Genomic DNA, 21,341 nt, shown 5'->3' on the forward strand with positions numbered 1-21,341 from the left:
AGCCACTGTGAAAGCAGTGCTCCAATTACCCTGCGGGCTTCAGGAGAGAAGCCCTAAACTCTGCACAAAGGTTTACAATGGAGAGATGCTCAGATAACCTTGACCGTCCTTTGTAGGCTGTAATGCTCCAGAAGAGCAGTAGTGCTTCTGCTCCCAACAAAGCAGCAGATAAGAAAAATCCCCAGGTCTTTGTTTCAGCAAAACCAATGAAACAGACATATCCCTAAACCACTTGCTTTATCTCAATTTCAGAGTTTAAATTATATTTAAGCATATTATAGCATTTTTAGCTTGTGGAAATGTCTGTCTGTCTCTCTCTCTCTCTCTCTCTCTCAATCAGAATGAAGCTGTTGTTTTTCTCAATAAGCATATACCCTTTTACAACTTATTAAAGTGTCTGAGAAGTGTCCAATGAAACATTAGAGCACGCCTAAGGTGGACCTGGGCTCCTACCCGGGAGTAATAACCAAGGGCAAGCACTCTGAGATCAATGGTAAGACCCACATCGGTAAATGTCGGCAGTACATCATCCAACCATCTCTCAGCTTTTCAGGATAAGCCCTGCTTATCCAAACTAAAATTTCCAAATTATACACTAATGTACCAGAGTTAACAACATGGGTTGAGGTATAAACCCCCATCACATTTTAAGAAACCCAAGGGAGATTTTCTGAAACGTATTTACTATGGAATGGGAACATCAGTAGGTAACAAAAGCCGTCTTATTATTAATTTAAGTATCCAGGAAAAAACCTGAACGATTTTATCTGCAAAGATGACGACACTGAATTCAGAAATCAATGAGTAAAAACTACACAGGAGCCTCGCATCCTCTCCGTTTCCATTTCTGCCTGTCAGTGGTCACACAATGAAGTAGGAAAATCCGGTGAGGAAAAAACTGAGGATCCACACTTGAGGGGTCCAAATTTCACGACAAGTAGCAGGTCTTCCAAGCACGAAAGTGTGAGTGATATGCCCTTCCCCCAACGTGACTTTGTGACTAAGCCACCAACTCACCTCATTCCACTTCAAAGTCACCGGTAAATCTTGCGTTTGAGTCCAACTTGAGGTATTCTCTCAAAACCTAAATTAAAATAATGATGAACTTCAGTATATAATAAAGTTCTTTTCAAACTCTGAAAAAACATACAATTGTACTTCACAATATTAAGGGGGAAAAAAATCACAGCTACAAATCAAACCGTAACTGTGAAAGGCTATGCCCTACTCCTAAAACCTTCTTTAACTGGAAATCTCTTTATGTGTAGCTCAACACACATTTAAATGTAAGCCAACCAATAGCCACTCCCACTTAAACAACAAATTCTTAAACCTAGTTATTTAGTCTCTAGGCAGATTGCAGATCCAGGGCCTCTATAATCTGGTCAGGAAGTCTGAGGAGAAACTCAGGAACCTGAATGGGTAAGAAGGCCCCCAACAAAGTGATTTTCATGTAATCAGCCTGTCATGTGCCTATGGGAACAATTGTTCCGAACCAGTGGTTCTCAACAGGGGGTGATTTTGTACCACAGGGGCTATCTTACAATGTCTGAAAATATTTTTGGTTGTCACAGCAAGGAGAGGACGTATGCTACCAGCATTCAATGGGTGCAAGCCAAGGATGCTGTTAACCCCTCCCTACACTGCACAGGACAGCCCCCCCCACCGAAGAATTATCCAGCCCCAAGTGACAACAGCACTGAGGGTGACAAACCCTGCTCCAAAGCAAACAACCATTCTGATTATTTAGAAATTTTACAATTCTCACACGGGTCATTTCAGGTAGATTATAAGCTCCCACTACATTTCCTGTGACTAGTGAGCTTATTATTAGTTAAAAGATTCAAACATGCCCCATATTAGTAACATGCAGTACATGCACCCATTCTAAAAATATTAAAATAAATCGGAGTATACATGTCCTTAAGAGCTTCCAAGGAACTAATTTTTAAATTTTCACTGAGGAGAAATACTACATCAAACTAGGTGAACTCCCAAAAAGTCTGTTCCCAAGCCTATAAAAAAACGGAAGGTAAGAAGACTAAAAAGAATCAGAACTGGGGCGCCTGGGTGTCTCAGTCAGTTAAGCATCCAACTCTTTTTTTTTTAATTTTTATTTATTTTTGAGGGAGACAGTGCGAGCGGGGGAAGGCAGAGAGAGAGAGAGGGAGACACAGAATCTGAAACAGGCTCCAGGCTCTGAGCAGTCAGCACAGAGCCCAACGCGGGGCTCGAACCCACAAACCATGAGATCATGACCTGAGCCAAAGTCAGATGCTCAACCAACTCAGCTACTCAGGCGCCCCAAGCGTCCAACTCTTAATTTCAGCTCAGGCCAGGATCCCAGGGTCATGGGGTTGTGCCCTGCATTGGGCTCCACACTGAGCATGGAACCTGCTTAAGATTTTCTCTCCTTCTCCCTCTGCCCCTCTCCCCCACTCGCACTATCTCTCCTCCTCCTATCTCTCTCTCTCTCTCTCTCTCAAATAAATAAATAAATAAACAAACAAACAGAACCAGAACTTAGTTTCCCTCACAGATATTCTCAATTCCTGGTAAAGACAAGATGGACAAAGTTCCTCTTCCCAGCCTGTCACCCGAGACAGCAGGACTCTCATCTTTTATTCAGCTAAATATACAGGTACTTCAAAGTCCACTTTAACTGTATTGAAAATGAGACTTACTGATAACAGATCTTTCAGTATCTATCCCAGTTGCTAAAACTTGCAGTTTTTACATGACTGGCCCCACACAACACACCCCCAGAATAGGTAAAGAAACCTGTAACACTCAAAACATATACTTTGCTTTGTCAAGCTTAATTAATGAGCCATAACTAGCTAATTACATAACTGAGACATACCTGACAGCTGATTTGCACCAGTTAGGTACATGAACAAACATGTGGAGTTGAAAACTCAAACGAAAGGATATCATCTATGAACACACTTAGAAAGATTCCATGAGGATTAGTGCATTCCAACTGGACATTTCCTTGACGTGGCGTAGGAGTTTATATTCTAATTATAGACTGATTTCTTCCTCTGAGTCCCCGGTGCTGTGAGGAGCTACCTAAATCAAACTCAAAGCATAATCCCCACAGGCCGTGAGCACCTGGATGAGTGGTGGGCGGTGGGCAGACTGGCATCCATAACCCCAAAGCACAGGCGGGGGGGTTTGGTGGGGTAGGCTGAACCCGAGTCGGAGCCGCGCTCCCACCTGGAGCTCCCTACCCGTGCTCCGGGAACCTCTGCACTAGCCGAACCATTAGGAAACTTGACTGAGCGATGTGCTTGTCCAGAGGGAGGGCTAACATACAGTCTAGATTCAAGATGCTGTGAAGCCAGTGTAGAGCCCATCACACCTCCCCCCCCTTAGAGGACGAAGACAACTGGGGAGGGCGGCCTCAGACAAAAGCTAGAAACTAATGACCTGGTCAGAGAGGATTTCTTAACACCCATCAGTGGCTCAGAGAACAAAGGAAAGTACTTTTTGCTTTATGAAGCGAAATGATTTTCAGGCCTTCCTTTCTTTCTACCAGAAAGGAAGAAAAAAAGGAAGGCTGAAAAATTACTGGGAAGGTTCAGAAATATTAACGCACGATATGAAATTTATTTTACCCAGCCTCTGTGTTTCAAGATTTAAATCAGTCTTCAAATAAAAAATTCATAATTAAATTTCAAAACATAAACACTTTATTTTTTTTCCCTCTCCCCAGTAAAATATATTCTGTTCCAAAAAAGAAAGGTTGCTCAATTTCCTGTCAAAAGCAATCTAGAGAAGGCCACCTACACTCTAAAAGCAGCAAGAAAAAAAAATAACAAAATGCTGAAGAAAAGCCTGTACGAGTGGGTGTATACTAAGTGCAAGGTAACTACCACTCTGGGCTTTTTCAAGCTTTTTTTTCCCTGATCATTCTGAGAAATATGAAAATTAGTGTAACTGCTAAAGACAAGTTTGTCCTCCAACCAATCTAAGGAAAACAAGCCTGATGATGGATTTCAGCTCCACCAAAGAGAGGGGTAGGAGTGGGCAATCAAGGCCTTTCACCCAGGATTCTTTGTACAGACAGACAACTTACACATAATGTTTTCAGAGAAGGAAGGCTGGTCTAACAATTAACCTTCTCCCCCACCATGTCGCATCCCAAACTTCATAAACTTTTAAAAATGTTTTTAATGTTTTTGAGAGACAGACAGAGTGAGAGCACAAGCAGGGGAGAGGCAGAGAGAGAGGGAGACAGAGAATCCCAAGCAGGCTCAGCACTGTCAGCACAGATCCCTAGGTGGGGCTTGACCCCACAAACCATGAGGTCATGACCTGAGCCAAAGTCAGACGCTCAACCGAATGAGCCACCCAGGAGCCAGATAAACTTCATGAACTTTTAGAGTAGGACCAGCTTGTTCCTAATAAGCTTAATCCCAAACCTCTGGGGACTAACCACTCACATGAGCTGCCTAGATATGGGTTAGTACAGCATCGAATTCACCACTCTGTCTATACAATTCCCCTTACCCTGTATGCTTTCTGAAATTCTAAATGCTAAGATAACAATCAACCAGCCCAACATTTTTTTACTGAAAGCCTACTGAAATATGCTCACTACTAAGGGAGATACAGTGGAGGGAGAAAAAAAAAAAAAGGAAAGGAAAGCTTGAATAGCTCACCAGCAAATTGAGGATAAAAGAACAAAAACACAAAGGAAGTCAAAATTAAAAACAGTATTGTCACTGAATTATAAAACAGTAAAAGGCGCTATTTCTATAAATCATACTTTCTACAAAAAGGAGTTTGTCACAATAAATAATGAGCAGGGAAAACAACATATTAATGAAATGATGGTAAACATTTTAAAACCAGTACACCAGAAGACAAAGTAAGATATGGCAGAAAGCTACACTGTAGGGCAGCTATTAAGACAAGGCAACATGAGAAAGCAAACCTCTTAAACCTTAAATGATTTGTCTGATAAGCTAACAATTAACTGCAAACAAGAGGGAACTTTTTGTTCTATTCTGCTTAATAATCTCAGACCACCCTACAAAAAAAAACTTGCAAGACTACTTAGTACAAATAACTATTTCTCAGAACCACTGGAGAGTAAGTAGCCAACATGATAGCCTCTCATCCCCACAGAGTTTAGGGAACAACTCCTCCGTAGAAGGGCATTCTCCTACAAAACTATAATTATGGCCATGAAAATCACCCAAATCATATGGTACCATCATCTAACCCACAGACCAGATCTTAACATTCTCCAATTATCCCAATAATGTCCATTTTAGTAAAAGGATCCAGTCCATCCAGGATCTCATGCTGCACTCAGTTCCCACATTTCATTGGTGCATTTCAATCTAGAATTCCTCAGACGTTCCTTGACTTTCATGACATTGACAATTATGAAGATCCCAGGCCATTTCTGTAGCATGTTCCTTAATTTGGGTTTATCTGATTCTTTCTTACGATTAGCTTCCAGTTATGAATTTTCAACAGGGATACCAAAGAAGAGAGTTCCCCTCATTGTACCCTACCAGGTGGTATGCTATTTTAATCTTTTTCCCTTACTGGTAACGTGAACTTGTATCATGAGCTTGACTTAGGGGGCATCTACCAGATTGCCACTGAAAAGTTAACTCTTTTTCCTTTGTAATTTCTAAGTACTTTGTGAGAGGATACTTTCAGACTATATAAATATCCTACCAACAAATGTTCACCCGATATTTGTGTCCAATGATAATTCTTGGCCAAATTATTTTATGACAGCTGCCAAAAAGTGATTTTCTAGTCTAATAATTCCTACCATTCTAGTGGGAGGAAAAAATGGTATTCAGAAAAGCCAAGAGCTGGGTGTGCTTACTGCAACTGGGTTATTGCTGTTCCCTGGTCATCCAGGAGAACAGAAGAACATGCACACACTTCCTTCATTATTTGTTTTGTTTGGTTTGTTTTGTTTTTCGTCATTTCTTTCTATATCTATGTATACTGCAGACCAGGAGTTCATCCAGATGCCCTGAATTCCTATCCAAGCACTGCGTCTTTCTAGCTTTTCCCTTTCCCTTCCCTGTAACAGTCCTAAACCTGGCTCTCATTAACCTCACTTTTCCTTACTGGATTCAGCCCCCCATGTCATTGAATGCTACCCCTAACTCTGACCTAGTATCAGAAAAGCCTTCTCTCTAACGAAAGGACCAGTAAAGGAGAAGCCCAGAGAGACAAAAATGTTATGACAGACTACATATAATATGATTCCGTTTTGGCAAAGCCCAAATAGGCAAAGCTAAAAATATACTGTTTACAGATATATTCATTTTTTAAAGCAAGGGAATGCTGAACATAAAACTCAGGACAGTAGTCCCTCCAGGGCAAGGCAGAAGGATGGAATCACAGAGGAACCCAGTAGCTTCAAAGTGCTGATCAGGTTCTAGTTCTTAGTGAACACCTGCCAGTCCTAAGCACAAGTTCCTTGACCCACAACTACGCCTCACTAAACCATGAGGAGGTCATTAGCACAGTCTCAATTGTACGTTTAAGATCTGGGGTCTAGAAAGATTAAGCGCGTTTCCTATGGTCACACAACCAACAAGCAAGAGTTCAGACACAAACCCACGTCTGACTTGAACCCTCTTTTCCCTCGACTATTCCTCAAACAGAAGAAAGATAGGCAGGACAGATGGAGCTATGGTTCCAAGGCTAAGATTCCTCTGTGCCTCTGAACCATTTCTAGAATGCTATTTAGGGTACGGGCAAGTCTAGGTCCAAAACCAGGGGGTGAGGGAGGGGATAAAAATCTTCCTAAGGGCAAGGAAAGAGGGCAGAGGCACAAATCTGGGCCATACTGAGACTATGTGAACAACATAAACAATTCTTTAGGGAGAGTTTCTATTATATTCCATACAGGCTACAAATTCTGGCTCAGTTAAGTCACCAAATAAAATCTCCTCTCAGAGAGCCCTGGTAAAATCTTAATACTAAGTGTTTTGTTTTGAAATCAGGAAACAAAGGAGAGAAGACCAGCAAGCCATTCATGAAGTTCCAAACATATACCAAATGGGCAAAATGACAAATCACTTGGCACAATGCATGAAACATGAAATAAGTAATAAAATGTTGAGCACTTTTAAAGAGTGTGTATAATGGGATACTGAGGCAGAGCAACAATACTCTGAAGGAAAGACGAGACATCCCAGTAGGTTTAAATCCTGCTCTGCTACCTGGGGGTGTTTTAAAATTGCTAAAATCCAAAAAGATGGAACCCCATAAGAAGAAAAGAAAAAGAGAGAGCATATTTGTCTTCTCAAAAAGTCAGAAATAACTGCAATCTAACTGCACTTCTGGTAGAAATATCTCCAGAGTCTATTAGTGATTAATAACAACTCATACCACCCAGAAAAGTCTCATGATAGACACTAATGATTTTGTGATCTTAGTTCAAGTTTTCTATATTTATCTGTCTTTACAATGGGATATGTTTCCCCACTGTTGATTTCCAAGGGGTGGAGTATAAACCAAATCAGAAGTAATTTTAAGTCCAGACTCCTCCCCAAACCTCCCCCACCACCGCCAAAAAAAAAAAAAAAAAAAAAAAAAAGTCTATCTTCCCTTTCCTTTTCTTTCCAAAGAAATCTAGACCTAGGCCACAGACTAAACCAAATACTACACAACAAAAGAAAACAAAGCACATGTGTAAAATGGTGCAAAAAGAATTCAAAAGTAACAGCAACTTCATGCTGTAGCCTGAAACTGTCTATAATACATAAAGGTTAAGAAATCCAAAATGATCCTGGAAAGACAGTAAATATGTGAGAAGCACACAGAAGGATAAACCTCATCAGATAAAAAAGGAAGGCATTTAACACACCTCCACAGGGCCTAGACTCGCTTTCTTTCTTTTTTCTTTCTTTCCTTCTTTTTTTTTTCTTGTTTTCTTGTTTTCTTGTTTTCTTGTTTTCTTGTTTTCTTGTTTTCTTGTTTTCTTGTTTTCTTGTTTTCTTGTTTTCTTTCTTTCTTTCTTTCTTTCTTTCTTTCTTTCTTAGGCTTTTAAGTTACTTTCTTTATGAAAAGCAATCAGGTGCTGTTGAAATCAGCATCTGGTATTAAAAAAACAAGAAGTGGAGCGCCTGAGTGGCTCAGTCGGTTAAGTGTCCAACTTCAGCTCCGGTTATGATCTCACGGTTCATGAGTTCGGGCTCTGAGCTGACAGCTCAGAGCCTGGAGCCTGCTTCAGATTGTGTGTCTCCCTCTGTCTGCCCCTCCCCTGCTCACACTCTGTCTCTCGCATTGTCTCGAAAATAAATAAACATTTAAAAAAATTTTTCTTTAAAGACAAGAAGTTATCCTGAGGTATTTCTAAATGAAAATAACAAAAAGAATAAATTAATCCATAGGCACGTATTTCTTTCATCCTACTGTATTAAGCTTACACGATCACAAGATGAGCAGTAATCATTCCTGAGAATTTAGGGACAACAGCCCAGCTTTAAAAGAAATTTAAAATCTAAAAAATAAGTACGAAAAAAATGTATTAGTTTAATGACGAAAAGGGGAACATCCTGAAACATATGAAAGATTTTTCTTGTAAACTCCCAGATAATGAATTTGGGGCAAAAGTCAATATGGCTATGGAAGAAATAAATCCTCCCAAGCTAATCTAATTTAGTGTTATTGAGACAACCCACTTATCAAGGGACTGTAAGACTTGAATTTCTTAACATTAGTGGATTTGACAACCCATGAAGACACAAGAAAAATGTTCTTCCCCCGGAAAGTATATACCAATGGTTCTCTGATCTCAGGTTGTACAAACTACTAATTCTTCCTTCCTGCAATTCAAAATGTAACAGTTAGAGGGGCGCCTGGGTGGCGCAGTCGGTTAAGCATCCGACTTCAGCCAGGTCACGATCTCGCGGTCCGTGAGTTCGAGCCCCGCGTCAGGCTCTGGGCTGATGGCTCAGAGCCTGGAGCCTGTTTCCGATTCTGTGTCTCCCTCTCTCTCTGCCCCTCCCCCGTTCATGCTCTGTCTCTCTCTGTCCCAAAAATAAATAAATGTTGAAAAAAAAAAATTCAAAATGTAACAGTTAGAAATAAGTCCTTTTGCAAGCTTAGTAGCCTCATCTTGAGGCTTCTCCAACTCAAAATCACTTCTACGTACCCATTTGTTTGAGACAAAAACCTAAGATTCATTGTCCATTCCACAGCCCATATCCATTCTGTTGAGTCCTGTAAATTCTACCTCCTGAAGGCCACCTTGAACCCTTCCCTCCTGTCTGTATCCACTGGCAACACACTAGTCCAAGCCACTCTTACCTCTCAACTAGACAACTGCCCCAGACTCCTCATTAATTTCCACCCGCGATCATTTCCCACAGTGTAGTCAGACTGACTTTTTAAAAGGTTAAACTGCATAGGGGCGCCTGGGTGGCGCAGTCGGTTAAGCGTCCGACTTCAGCCAGGTCACGATCTCGCGCTCCGTGAGTTCGAGCCCCGCGTCGGGCTCTGGGCTGATGGCTCAGAGCCTGGAGCCTGTTTCTGATTCTGTGTCTCCCTCTCTCTCTGCCCCTCTTCCGTTCATGCTCTGTCTCTCTCTGTCCCAAAAATAAATAAAACGTTGAAAAAAAAAAAAAATTTAAAAAAAAAAAAAAAAAAAGGTTAAACTGCATAATGTTATTCCCCTGCTGAAAACCTACCAGTGGCTTTCCATATCCTGAGATGTCAAGAAGTGTGAAACAGATAAGATTTTACTCTAATTTCCAGGCTAACATGTTAGACTGTCACAGGTGTATGAATACCACGGAGGACATGAGATGCTTGGGTCAGAGAGACAAAGGACTTGATTACTCACAGCAACAGCATTTTTGGTGCCAGTCCCTTAAGGCCGAATTCCCACCAGGCGACACTTGCACAGCAGTGTGCTGTGTTACAGGAGAGTAACCCTGAGCTTAATGAACCCAAATCTTTTATAATGGGCAGTACACCTGCCTGACCTTTACCCCAGAAGGAGATATTATCTTGATCATACAGACAATAAGTGTACCTGATCTCTGCCCTGGAGGGTATCTTCCAAGGTTACTGACTATATAAATCATCCCTAAAAAGAGAGTCCAAAACAAAAGTAGTCAATGCAGAAACACAAGATACATGGAAAATTGTCTCCCAACATTAGAATAAAAGCCAAATTTCTTACCATGGCCTATAAGGCCCTACACAATCAATCTGTTTCTCTTCAATTCATGTGGAACTCCTGTCTCTCTAGCTTACTATGGCTGTAGCTCCACTACCACCTTTGGTGTCATCAGGTAAGTCAAGTTCTTTTCTGCCTCAGGACCTTTGCATATGCTTTCCTTTTGTCCAGAAATGTTCTTTCCCTTAGATGTCACTTCCTCAGAAATACCTTCTCTTGTCAGTCTATCTATACAAGACCCTACACTCACTGTTTATTCTTCTTTTTGTCACTTTTCTCACTTATTCATTCAGTCAGTAAACATTTACTGGGCACATACTATGTACCAATCATTATTATTATAGGCATAATAATTAACTTTATCCACTTATTTATTTACTAACACTCTTCTTTAAAGGTAAAATCCTTGTCTTTACATTCATCCACAAAGGCCCAGAACTTAAAATTTGCGCCCTCAATAAAACTCTGTTGAATGAGTGAACAAGTACTACACTACAAAGTACTAAAATATTTCCACATCAGCACTGAGCAAAAAGCATAAAATCAGAAGCTAGAAGTCCTAAATTCAAACCCTGGAGTCATCATTTAGTGGCACTTGAGCAATTCTATTAAATTCCCTGCAAAATGAAGAAAATTCTTCTCCTGCCTAACTCACAAGATTATTGTGAGGATCAAATGATGGAATCTATCTGGAAGCCCTTGCAAATGCTAAACATAACTTAAAACCAGTAACAAATCAAAAACAAAAACAAAACCAGCAACAAATCAATAGTTAATAGTCATGGGATAGTCATTCATTCAATAAGAATATACTAGGCCCTTTACTAAGAGGGGAATACTATTACGAAAATTAAAATGTAAGTTAAAAGTGTACAACTTTAAATGAAATTAGAAATTGGTTAGTTCTTTAATAAACTTGAGGAACAGTATTTTCCCTTTAAATACCCTTTGTACATGCTTTAAAAACTTTCAGATAAAAGGTGAGTCACCTTTACCTGTTCCCAATCCCAGAATATTAAAAGAATGTTTTCTACTTATTTTTTTAAGCAAGTCACTCAAATGCCAATTTAGAAAAATTTTAGACTATATTTACACCACTGAACACCAGTCTCCAAAACAGGAATTTTCAGCCTTCTGGCAAAATTTATCAATTTATTAATTTGTTTCTTTTTACTGACTTCATGTGAAACCAAATGCAGCCTCTTTACTGCAAGGCGGTGTGTGTGGTAATCTGTGTGTGTGTGTGTGTGTGTGTGTGTACATGCGTAGTGAAGGGAAAGGAAGCTTCATCTTACATTTGTAATAAAAAGAGCGCCTTCAGAATTAATGCTCCAGGCAGCCAACAAGAGGAAACAGAGTGACCAACCTGAAGTATAAACAGAGGGCTGGCAACCTGACCACTGACAGGGGCGGTCAACTCAGACAAGCCACACACCTGGCGTTGAGTTCACCAACCAGCTCATCCTCCATAACCTGACCACGCGATTACACAGAAATTAATTAAAAGGGAAACTGCTTCTATGATATAAAAGGATAACATACAAATTGATAAAAAGGAGGGTGCAGACAACATTCATTACAAAGGAAATAAGGTGGAATATGAGAACAGTATGATCAAGATTGCTTTCACATGACCTTTCTCAAATTCAATACACACACATGTAAATAACTAAAAGAGGTACATTGTGAGAGTAAAAAGGAGGAATAACACAAACTGGTGCTTCTAAATATTAAAGTCAAGTATGAAAATGAGGGAGAGTACACGGGAAGGCTCCTGGGAGCTAAGAAAGATATGCAGGTTGAGAGGACAGAAGCAGATGATCTACAATCTACACGTGACAAACACTAAGAGGCATACATATATTTCAGTACGTGTATACAATTATATGTGGTAGTTTTTCATTACACAGAAACTGCTTCCTTACGTGTTATTTTCATGATAGCCACCCACTCCCAAATTTGGGGGGAAAGAGGCAGCAGCAGTCATCAAACTATTCACACAGCCCTCAGTAAGTACAAGTAGGAACAAAATCTAGGGCATCTAGAAGTTTCTGCCTTGAATTAATTTAAATAGACAATGTCGAAACCTCTCTTTCAATTAAGCAATTCCCCTTATTAATAATACTAATGCTAGTTGCTATTTGAGTGCCTGCAATATGCCAGTCACGTAACAGTCTCTGTCTCATACAATCAATACAACAATCCTAGCAGATACAAGCAAGGATCAGTGAAGTTGTAAATCTTGCCCAAAACAAATTAAGAAGTGATGGCACTGAAATTTAAACCCAAGACGATCGATCCTTTCCCAATATTCTTGCTCTTTTTATGCTGTATAACCTCCAACAGTAACAGTTAATATGTACTATGTTCCTGGCACAATATGGAGGAATGAGCTTTACATTCATTATTTCATTTAATCTCTAAAATAACCCTGCAAGGTGGTTATCATGAGCCACATTTTTTTCGTTTGAGGAAACAGAGTACTTCAATAACTGCTGAGGTAACACCGCTAACTTAATAGTAGGAATGAGCAGGAACCCAAACCGAAGCCCGTTTGAAACAAGGCCTGTGTTTCTACTACTGTATTATATAGCCTCCCCTTACGGTACTTGGAATAATTGTAATTTAGGAATTATTTATAAATTATGAATTTACTGTTTATAATACTACATGAAAATACACATATAAACTGTAAAGTATGTTAAAATATGTATTTTGTAAATGTGAAGTGTTAATATGCAGATTTTATAAATATGTAAAGTATGCTGAAGTATGTGTTTTATAAAATATGTATTTTATAAACTGTATTTTTCAGAAAAAATGGAAAGGTAGGACAAAATATTATTATCTATGAATGATAGGATCACTGGTAATTTTTTTTAATTTGTTTTTCTAGTTTTTCCTTAAATGTGATATATAACTTACACAAAGGTAAAACGCACACAAAAAAACCCTACATTTTAGATTGTTTTCCCTCTGTTCTCCAGAACCAGTCAAAACTAGATTTTGATTAGAAAACATGGATCAAATTTAACATACCTCCAGAACTGAACAAAAGGTGAACAACAATGAAAACCATGCCACAGAACTAAATCACACAGACCCTGGTAGCATGAAGGAAAAATAGTTTCTTTATTTTTGTATCATACTTACCACCCCTCCCCCCCAAAAAAGAAATTAAGTGAAAGAGACATATTCAGAATTCCCTCGGTTGGATGAAATGCTTGGAAGAAACTTACCAAAACCAACCAAGGTCACGGAACTCAAGAAAAACACCCTCAGCAACCACAGTACAGAACCTTCATGGACAACAGTCCGTTGTAGTGACTGTCCAGGCATTCGAGCAGATTTAGAGTTAATCAGAAGAAATGACTTGGGAACTCTGATATGTCATGTGACCTAAAAAACTAAGCAAAATGTAAACGGCCCACATTCCACCACACTTACTTTGCAAAATATACACGAAATATACACGCTCCACCTCATGTGCACTGACCCCACATCATCTCCATAAAACCTCTTCAGAAAGCAACAGAACCATAAACTGAGAGTGGGAGGTGGTACATTTCATTTCCCCAATGGAAACCACCACTCAACTACTCACTGGGTAAACTGATAGAAACATAGTATTTATTTTCAAAGCCATCACACAATGTACATTCCAATGAAGAAAACAGTATGGGAGAAGGAGGTAGAAAGGGGGAACTTCAACTTTTTCCAAAATATTTTATGATCTCAAACAAATAGGCAGAATGTTAAGATCTAATGAAGCTGGAAGGTATTATATAATTCTCTACCCTTTCCAGTCTACTTGAAATATTTTTAAATGAAAAAGTAATAAGGCTTAATATTTGTAAGTCAATACAACACACATTCCTCTTAGTGTACCTGTATTCATTAAAACACACACACACACCATCTCAACATCCCTCCAACTCCACTTGTGACATTTTACCACCCAAGGAAACCAACGCTGACATGAATACTAAACAATCTCTAATATTTAGTTTGCTCTTTTGCAAACAAAGCATGAATTCAGAAAAACTGCCACATGAGAGAACAAAAAAATTAAAAATTTTATTGATGCAATGATGCCAAACAAGTCATAAAGCCTGAGATGTTCTGTGTGTACACCTTTAATCCATTTCCAAAAGGAAAATAATAGGTTTACCTCTCAAAATAGCATAGTTTCAGAACAGAGAGTCCTAATCCCCCCCAGGAAAGCACAGGCTCCAGACACCTTACAAAGTATGCCACCTACTCTTCACACCAGAAAAGTCACTTTTGGTATATTAAAGTGACAAGAAGATATATTAATGACAAGCTTGAGGCCTGAAAAAAGAAAACAGATCTTTAGAGAGTTAACTTCTCACTAAAAGAACCAGAATCACATTTGTATGGTACTTTTGACCGCATGGGCAAAGACGCTGAGTGGAAATTGCTGTCACACACAGGAAACAGATGGGGTGGATAATGCCACTAGATAATCAACTGCCCTCCTCTTCCCTTCACTAGAATTTAAGAAACATCCAGTTAATAATGAAACAAACTAGAAAAGCGGAAGTTCATAGTTGACGCAGGACTTGAATGCATAAAGGACATTACAAGCACCACAGGCTGGTTTGAGGTAAATGACAAAGAAGTTTCAACTACGTGTTTCCTCACTCTCAAAAATGACTCTTATACTTGCCACGGTCTCCGTGAAGGCCAACATCCATCTGTACCTTCACCAACCAAGCAAGTCAGATCTTAATTGAGGTGTAATTATTTGCTGTATTTAAGAGCAAATATTTACTTAGGGGCACCTGGGTGGCTCACTCGGTAAAGCATCCAGTTCTTGGTTTCGGCTCAGGTCATGAACTCACGGTCTGTGAGTTCAAGCCCCACTTCGGGCTCCATGCTGACAGTGCAGAACCTGCTTGGGATATTCTCTCTCTCTCTCCCTCTCCTCCACTCATGCTCGCACTCTCTCTCAAAAAAAATGAATATCGGGGCGCCTGGGTGGCGCAGTCGGTTAAGCGTCCGACTTCAGCCAGGTCACGATCTCGCGGTCCGTGAGTTCGAGCCCCGCGTCGGGCTCTGGGCTGATGGCTCAGAGCCTGGAGCCTGTTTCCGATTCTGTGTCTCCCTCTCTCTCTGCCCCTCACCCGTTCATGCTCTGTCTCTCTCTCTGTCCCAAAAATAAATAAACGTTGAAAAAAAAATTTAAAAAAAAAAAATAATAAATGAATAAACTTAAAAAAAAAAAAAGTAAAAGTATTTACTTTAAGCCAAACACTTTTTTTAAATTTTAATCCCAGTGAAGTTAATATACCGTGCTATATTAGTTTCAGGGATACAATACGGTGATTCTACACTTCCATACGTTACCCAGGACTCATCATGATAAGAGCGTTCTTAATCCCCACCACCTCTTTCACCCATACCCCACCCACCTCCCCTCCGGTAACCATCAGTTTGTTCTCTATAGTTAAGATCTGTTTCTTGGTTGGTCTCTCTCTTCTTTTTCCTTTGCTTGTTTGTTTTCTTAAATTCTACATATGAGTGAGATCATACGGTATCTGCCTTTCTCTGACTTATTTTGCTTAGCATTATACTCTCTAGATCCATCCGTGTTGTTGCAAATGGCAAGATTTCATTCTTCTTTATGGCTGAGTAATACTCCATTATATACGTATCACTTCTTTATCCATTCATCAGTTGATGGACACTTGGGCTGCTTCCATAGTTTGCCTATCGTAAATAATGCTGCAATAAACATAGGGGTGCATATATCTTTTCAAATTAGTGTTTTCATATTCTTTGGATAAATACCCAATAGTGAAATTACTGGATCATATGGTAATTCTATTTTTAATTTTTTGAGGAAGCTCCACACTGTTTTCCACCATGGCTGTATCAGTTTACATTCTCACCAACACTTGTTTCTTGTGTTTTTGATCTTAGGCATTGTGACAGGTGTCAGGGGAGACCTCACTGTACTTTTTGATTTAAGCATCTCTTCATCTGTCTGTTGTCCATCTGTATGCCTTCTTTGAAGAAATGTCTCTTTATGTCTTCTGACCATTTTTCAACAGGATTATTTGGCGTTTTTTGATGTTGAGTTAAGGTCTTTATATATTTTGTAAAGTAACCCTTTACAGATACATCATTCATAAATATCTTCTCCCATTCAGTAGGTTGTCTTTTAGTTTTGCTGATTGTTTCCTCCCTTGTATAATGCAAACACTTCTTTAAAAAAAAATTGTTTTTAATGTTTATTCATTCTTAAGAGGGAGACATAGCATAAGCAGGGAAGGGGCAGATTGAGAGGGAGACACAGAACCCGAAGCAGGTTCCAGGCTCTGAGCTGTCAACACAGAGCTTGACACAGGGCTTGAACCCACAAACTGTGAGATCATGACCTGAGCTAAAGTCAGATGCCCAACCCACTGAGCCACCCAGGCACCCCTATAATTCAAACACTTCTCAAACATCAATTAGATAGAAGGCTCTGAGCAAAAACCTGCAGAGCTCCAAAGATCCAGTGGCAGACTTTCCTCTCAAAAAGTTTACAAGCCAACTCATGGTGAAGGGCATGTAAAAACCAAAGTGTTGGTAGGTACAACTTCAAGAAATGGCAAAAGAACATAAAACTGGTAAGATCAACTCAATGGGATCAAGGAAGAACAAATAAGTTTCCAATGGTCAAGAGAAAGAGAGAGGAAAAGCAATTAGGGGGACGAAACAGAAGAAAGACAGAAAAGGCTACAATGCACATGATATTTGAGTAAACAAAAAGTATAAATTGTGGAAACACATTTTAAATATTAAATTTCATACAAAGAAACACTTAAATTCTAAAGACTATATGGAATTTGTCCCTGAGAGCCACAGGACATGGATTGGCTTTACTATCCATTCAGTGTCTTCTCTAGCTTTGGCCTCATAGCCAGGGACCCAGATCCCTCCCTCACCACCATTTCTGGCATCGGTGAACTTGTGTGGGATCGATCATCACGTGATTACAAAGATACTAGTAAATCTCATCATCCTAGTAGTGTCAGTTATAGGCACAGGGCATGTCAGAGTTGTCACTGTAGTGTGAATACTCACCTTCAGATACAGAGAAGCATTCAGATGAACTAGGAATGACTCGCAATTCTATCAGGCCACTGAAGCTTTTTTTTTTTTTTTTAAATTTTTTTTTTTTTTAACGTTTATTTATTTTTGGGACAGAGAGAGACAGAGCATGAACGGAGGAGGGGCAGAGAGAGAGGGAGACACAGAATCGGAAACAGGCTCCAGGCTCTGAGGCCATCAGCCCAGAGCCCGACGCGGGGCTCGAACTCACGGACCGTGAGATCGTGACCTGAGCTGAAGTCGGATGCTTAACCGACTGCGCCACCCAGGCGCTCTTTTTTTTTTTTTTTTTTAAATCCATGTTGGTGCTAATGCCTTATGAAGTTTTGTGATCATGTTCATTGTACATGGAGAGGTAGGCTAGCAGAGTAACTGCATGTGTTTGGTTTTTACCCCCAGTTTTCTTGAAATCTAACTGACCTATATAACATAGTATTAGTTTAAGATGTACAACATTAATGATGTGATATGTGTATATATTACAAAATGATCAGCATGATAATTTTAGTTAACATCCATCACCGCACATAGTTACAAATAAATATTATTGCAAAAGAAAATGCTACAATTCTAATGATGAATTTGAAAAACATAATAGTAGAGAAATAGTTTAGAACTTCCAAAAAGTGCCTAAATTGGAAAATAACAGCCTTCAACAAGTTATTCTAAAAAACTAACATTAAATTTCAGTTATTTAATTCCATTTAGGCCATAAGACTTTCAAGAAAAAAAAAAGATAATCTATGTCGGAAATTTTCACACCTTATAAAGCACAGAAAGCAAACTCTGCTACCTTAGTTGGAGAATTCCCTCCTCATGTCCCTGCGTGAGGTGTTCAAACAAGAGGAAATAGAGGCTTTTACATTTAAAAGGCTACCTGGACAAAAGAAAGTCTGAATACCATACATGGCAAATAATGCCAACAAAGTACCACTAACAACCAAATTGCAAAGAAAGTAATTCATTGGCTGGCACCAACTGGAAAGGCAAGAAGAAGGACTCAGGGGTCAGTGGTGGAAAGCTGGAACCACTCCACGAAGTTTCTAAACAACCAGCTAAGAAGCTCTGCCTGCCTGTAGGCAACAAGGAAATAAGGAACTATCGAAGGTTCATGAGGGACTGTCACAATCAGAACCAAATGTGCCTTTCTGTATGTGTGCAAACACACGTGCATATACGTATTTTTTTCTCACATGTTCTCAAAAATAACATCTTGGTCAAAGTTACATTCAAGTAATCTTTGAGGTTATTACTATTTATCTTCAACATAGTCTGAAACCATCCATTAGCCACACAGAGACCAGTTCAGGAAACAGTCAGCTCTAAATGAGCATTATGACATTTGTCCATCTAGCTTAACTTGAACATCTATCAGTAGATAATTTAAATTTATCAAGAGATACAAAATAACCTACAGAAGAAACCTTACAAAAATAAGATTAACTCAAGATTCTCCGTAATAAATAACATTTGCTCAATGAATTTCCTAACAGAATCTTCAGTTTCATGCTCCAGTTAATGAGTTTTGGCATTAACTCATTATCTCACCTTGTAAAATATAATAAACCTTTTAAAATGACACGTAATATAACATGTGGTAAATTATTAACGATACTGAAAACAGTATAGAAGTTTGTATATACAATGTAGTTAGGTTTATTGTCTATACAAGAAGTAAAGAGCTAACATTTCAGCAAAAAAAAAAAAAAAAAAAAAAAAAAATCACACCATTTTTATCATGCCGCCTTTTTTTTCCAGCTTTGAGGTATAAGAGACAAAATTGTAAGATATTTACAGTGGACCACATGATGATTTGATGTATGTATACACTGTGAAATGATTCCTTCCATCAAGTTAATTAATACAACCATCACTTCACATATTTACCTCTTTTTTTAAAAAACTTCTCAATTAAACAATAGAGTGTTAATCAACTATAGTCACCACGTTATACATTAGACCCTCAGAACTTACTCGTCTTATAACTGAAAGTTTGTACCCCATACCACATTCTTAATATTCAAAATGAGAGCAAGTGACCACTTAGATGAAATCGCTTTGAGGAACATGCTGGTTCCTAAAGTTTAACAGACTGATCTTGAATGAACTGACAAAAACACACAAATCCAAGTCAACAATTCAAAGTACAACCATAAATGAACAAACAAGAGATAATATTTGACCAGGCACATAAAAATTAGGTAAAAAGAAAGGGGGCAAAAGAAACACACTTGTTAAGGGCCTCCTATGAGACTGATATCGGGCTGAGAAATCCAGACACTCTCTCCCACCCCCATACTCACTGTATAATGAGTCTTTGGATAATCGAGTATAAGCTTCATGAAGGCAGAGAGGACTTGGTAACCAGCATATCTGCAGGTTCTCACACAGCACCTGGCACACAATAAGTACTCAATAAATATCTGTTAGATGCATGGATGAATGGATGGATGACTAGATGGCTGGTGTATCAATGAGTAATTGTTTTTAATAATCATGTTGGCCTAGCTCATGTATACCAAAAGAGATCCCAGCAGCTTAGGGGAAAGGGAACAGGAAATGTTCTCTAAGCCACTGTGTTCCCCTCCCCAAGTACAGCTTATCACAGTAGAGTGGAAAAAGCACGGGCTCCGCCAAGTTTCAGACGTAATTACCTTTAGTGGGTCCCTGGACAAGTTACTACTCCATGACTGAAATGCAGAGACTAATTCTTTAATCTTCAAGTTGTAAAAAGCTTAACTGAAATAATATATACAGAGTACCCAGCAAATACCTAGCACATAATTGGTACTTAATAAATATAAATCTCTCCACACACTGGGCCACGGGAAATGACCCTGGTGCTCACACAGTCTGGTTCTTAGGGATAAAGTCCAAGGGAGGGGTCTTAGTGAAAGGAATCCTAGTGCAGTCCACAGCAGGACAGCTCTTGAATCATTTTAAAATGTCAATCCAAGGCCTGGCTCATTACGTCATGTTGGAGGAATTAACAATCGTAGCATGGGCCTATCTAAAATTCAACGAGGGGACTGGCCTCTGGAAACACAAAACAAAACAACCTGCATATGTTCTGTGCTTGGCAATTTCAGGCAACTGCCAAAATTAAGATTACTTTTCTTTGTTATTACGTTAAATCTACTTTATTGACAATATTAGAAGTCTACAGTTGATCCTTGAATAACACAGGTTTGAACACTGCAGATCCACTTATACATGGACTTTTATCAATAAATACAGTACAGTACTGTAAATGTATTTTCTTTTCCTTACGATTTTCTTAGCAATATTCTCTTTTCCCTAGCTTATTTTATTGTAAAAATACAGTATGTAATATGTATAACATACAACATATGTGTTAACTGGCTATTTTTGTTAGTGGTAAGGCTTCCACTCAACAGCAGGCTATTAATAAAGTTTTGGGAAAGTCAAAACTCATACTCAGATTTTCAACTTGGGGGGGGAGGGGGTCTGCATCCTTAACCCTGACACTGTTCAAAAGTCAACTGTATTTTTTAGATTTGATAAAAGTAGAGATCATCAAGGATTCTTTTCAGGAAAATTTCCCAAGGGTCCTATTCAGGCTCCATCTCTAAGAGACCAATATAACTGCACATTTGGCTATAATTATGCCCTCGTGTATTTTCTCTTTCATACTTATACAGTGCAGCCCAATTATAAAACATGACTAATATCCCCAAAGTTTGTACCCATAACTGAACACATAAAAATAATTTTTTAGGGCCGCCTAGATGGCTCAGTTGGTAAGTGTCCCGACTCTTGATTTCAGCTCGGGTCATGATCTCACGGTTATGAGATCAAGCCCTGCTTCAGACTCCCGCTGAGCATGAAGCCCATTTAAGATTCTCTCTCTCCCTTTCCCTCTGCCCTTTCTCTGCCCACAGGCACATATGGGTGGGCACACATTCACTCTCAAAAAAAAAAAAAAAGAAGAAAGAATTTTTTAAAGAAGTTCTAACACTTTCCTCTTTTGAGGTAGTAGCAAAATAAATTACAAATTTTTTAAGCTATCTTTCTAATTATT

At 39.1% G+C, this 21,341-nt stretch overlaps 1 protein-coding gene across 23 annotated transcripts in view; it reads right to left on the bottom strand.

Moving 5' to 3' along the window:
• Window positions 1-21,341, bottom strand: part of SIPA1L1 (signal induced proliferation associated 1 like 1) — a 366,004-nt gene that overhangs the window by 281,718 nt on the left and 62,945 nt on the right. For 16 of the 23 annotated variants that reach the window (XM_086709371.1, XM_086709372.1, XM_025918510.2 and 13 more), the window contains one exon: window positions 1,018-1,084. The exons of 2 other annotated variants lie outside the window; for them this stretch is intronic. The gene's annotated coding sequence lies outside the window, so the exon portion shown is untranslated. Of the gene's footprint in view, window positions 1-1,013; window positions 1,085-19,602; window positions 19,694-21,341 lie in introns of those variants that run through there. 5 more of the 23 variants (XM_086709377.1, XM_086709387.1, XM_025918509.2 and 2 more) reach the window with 4 other exon arrangements.

This window comes from Puma concolor, chromosome B3 (assembly GCF_028749965.1).
Source record: "Puma concolor isolate L17-30 chromosome B3, mPumCon1.1.hap2, whole genome shotgun sequence".
Lineage (NCBI taxonomy): Eukaryota > Metazoa > Chordata > Mammalia > Carnivora > Felidae > Puma > Puma concolor.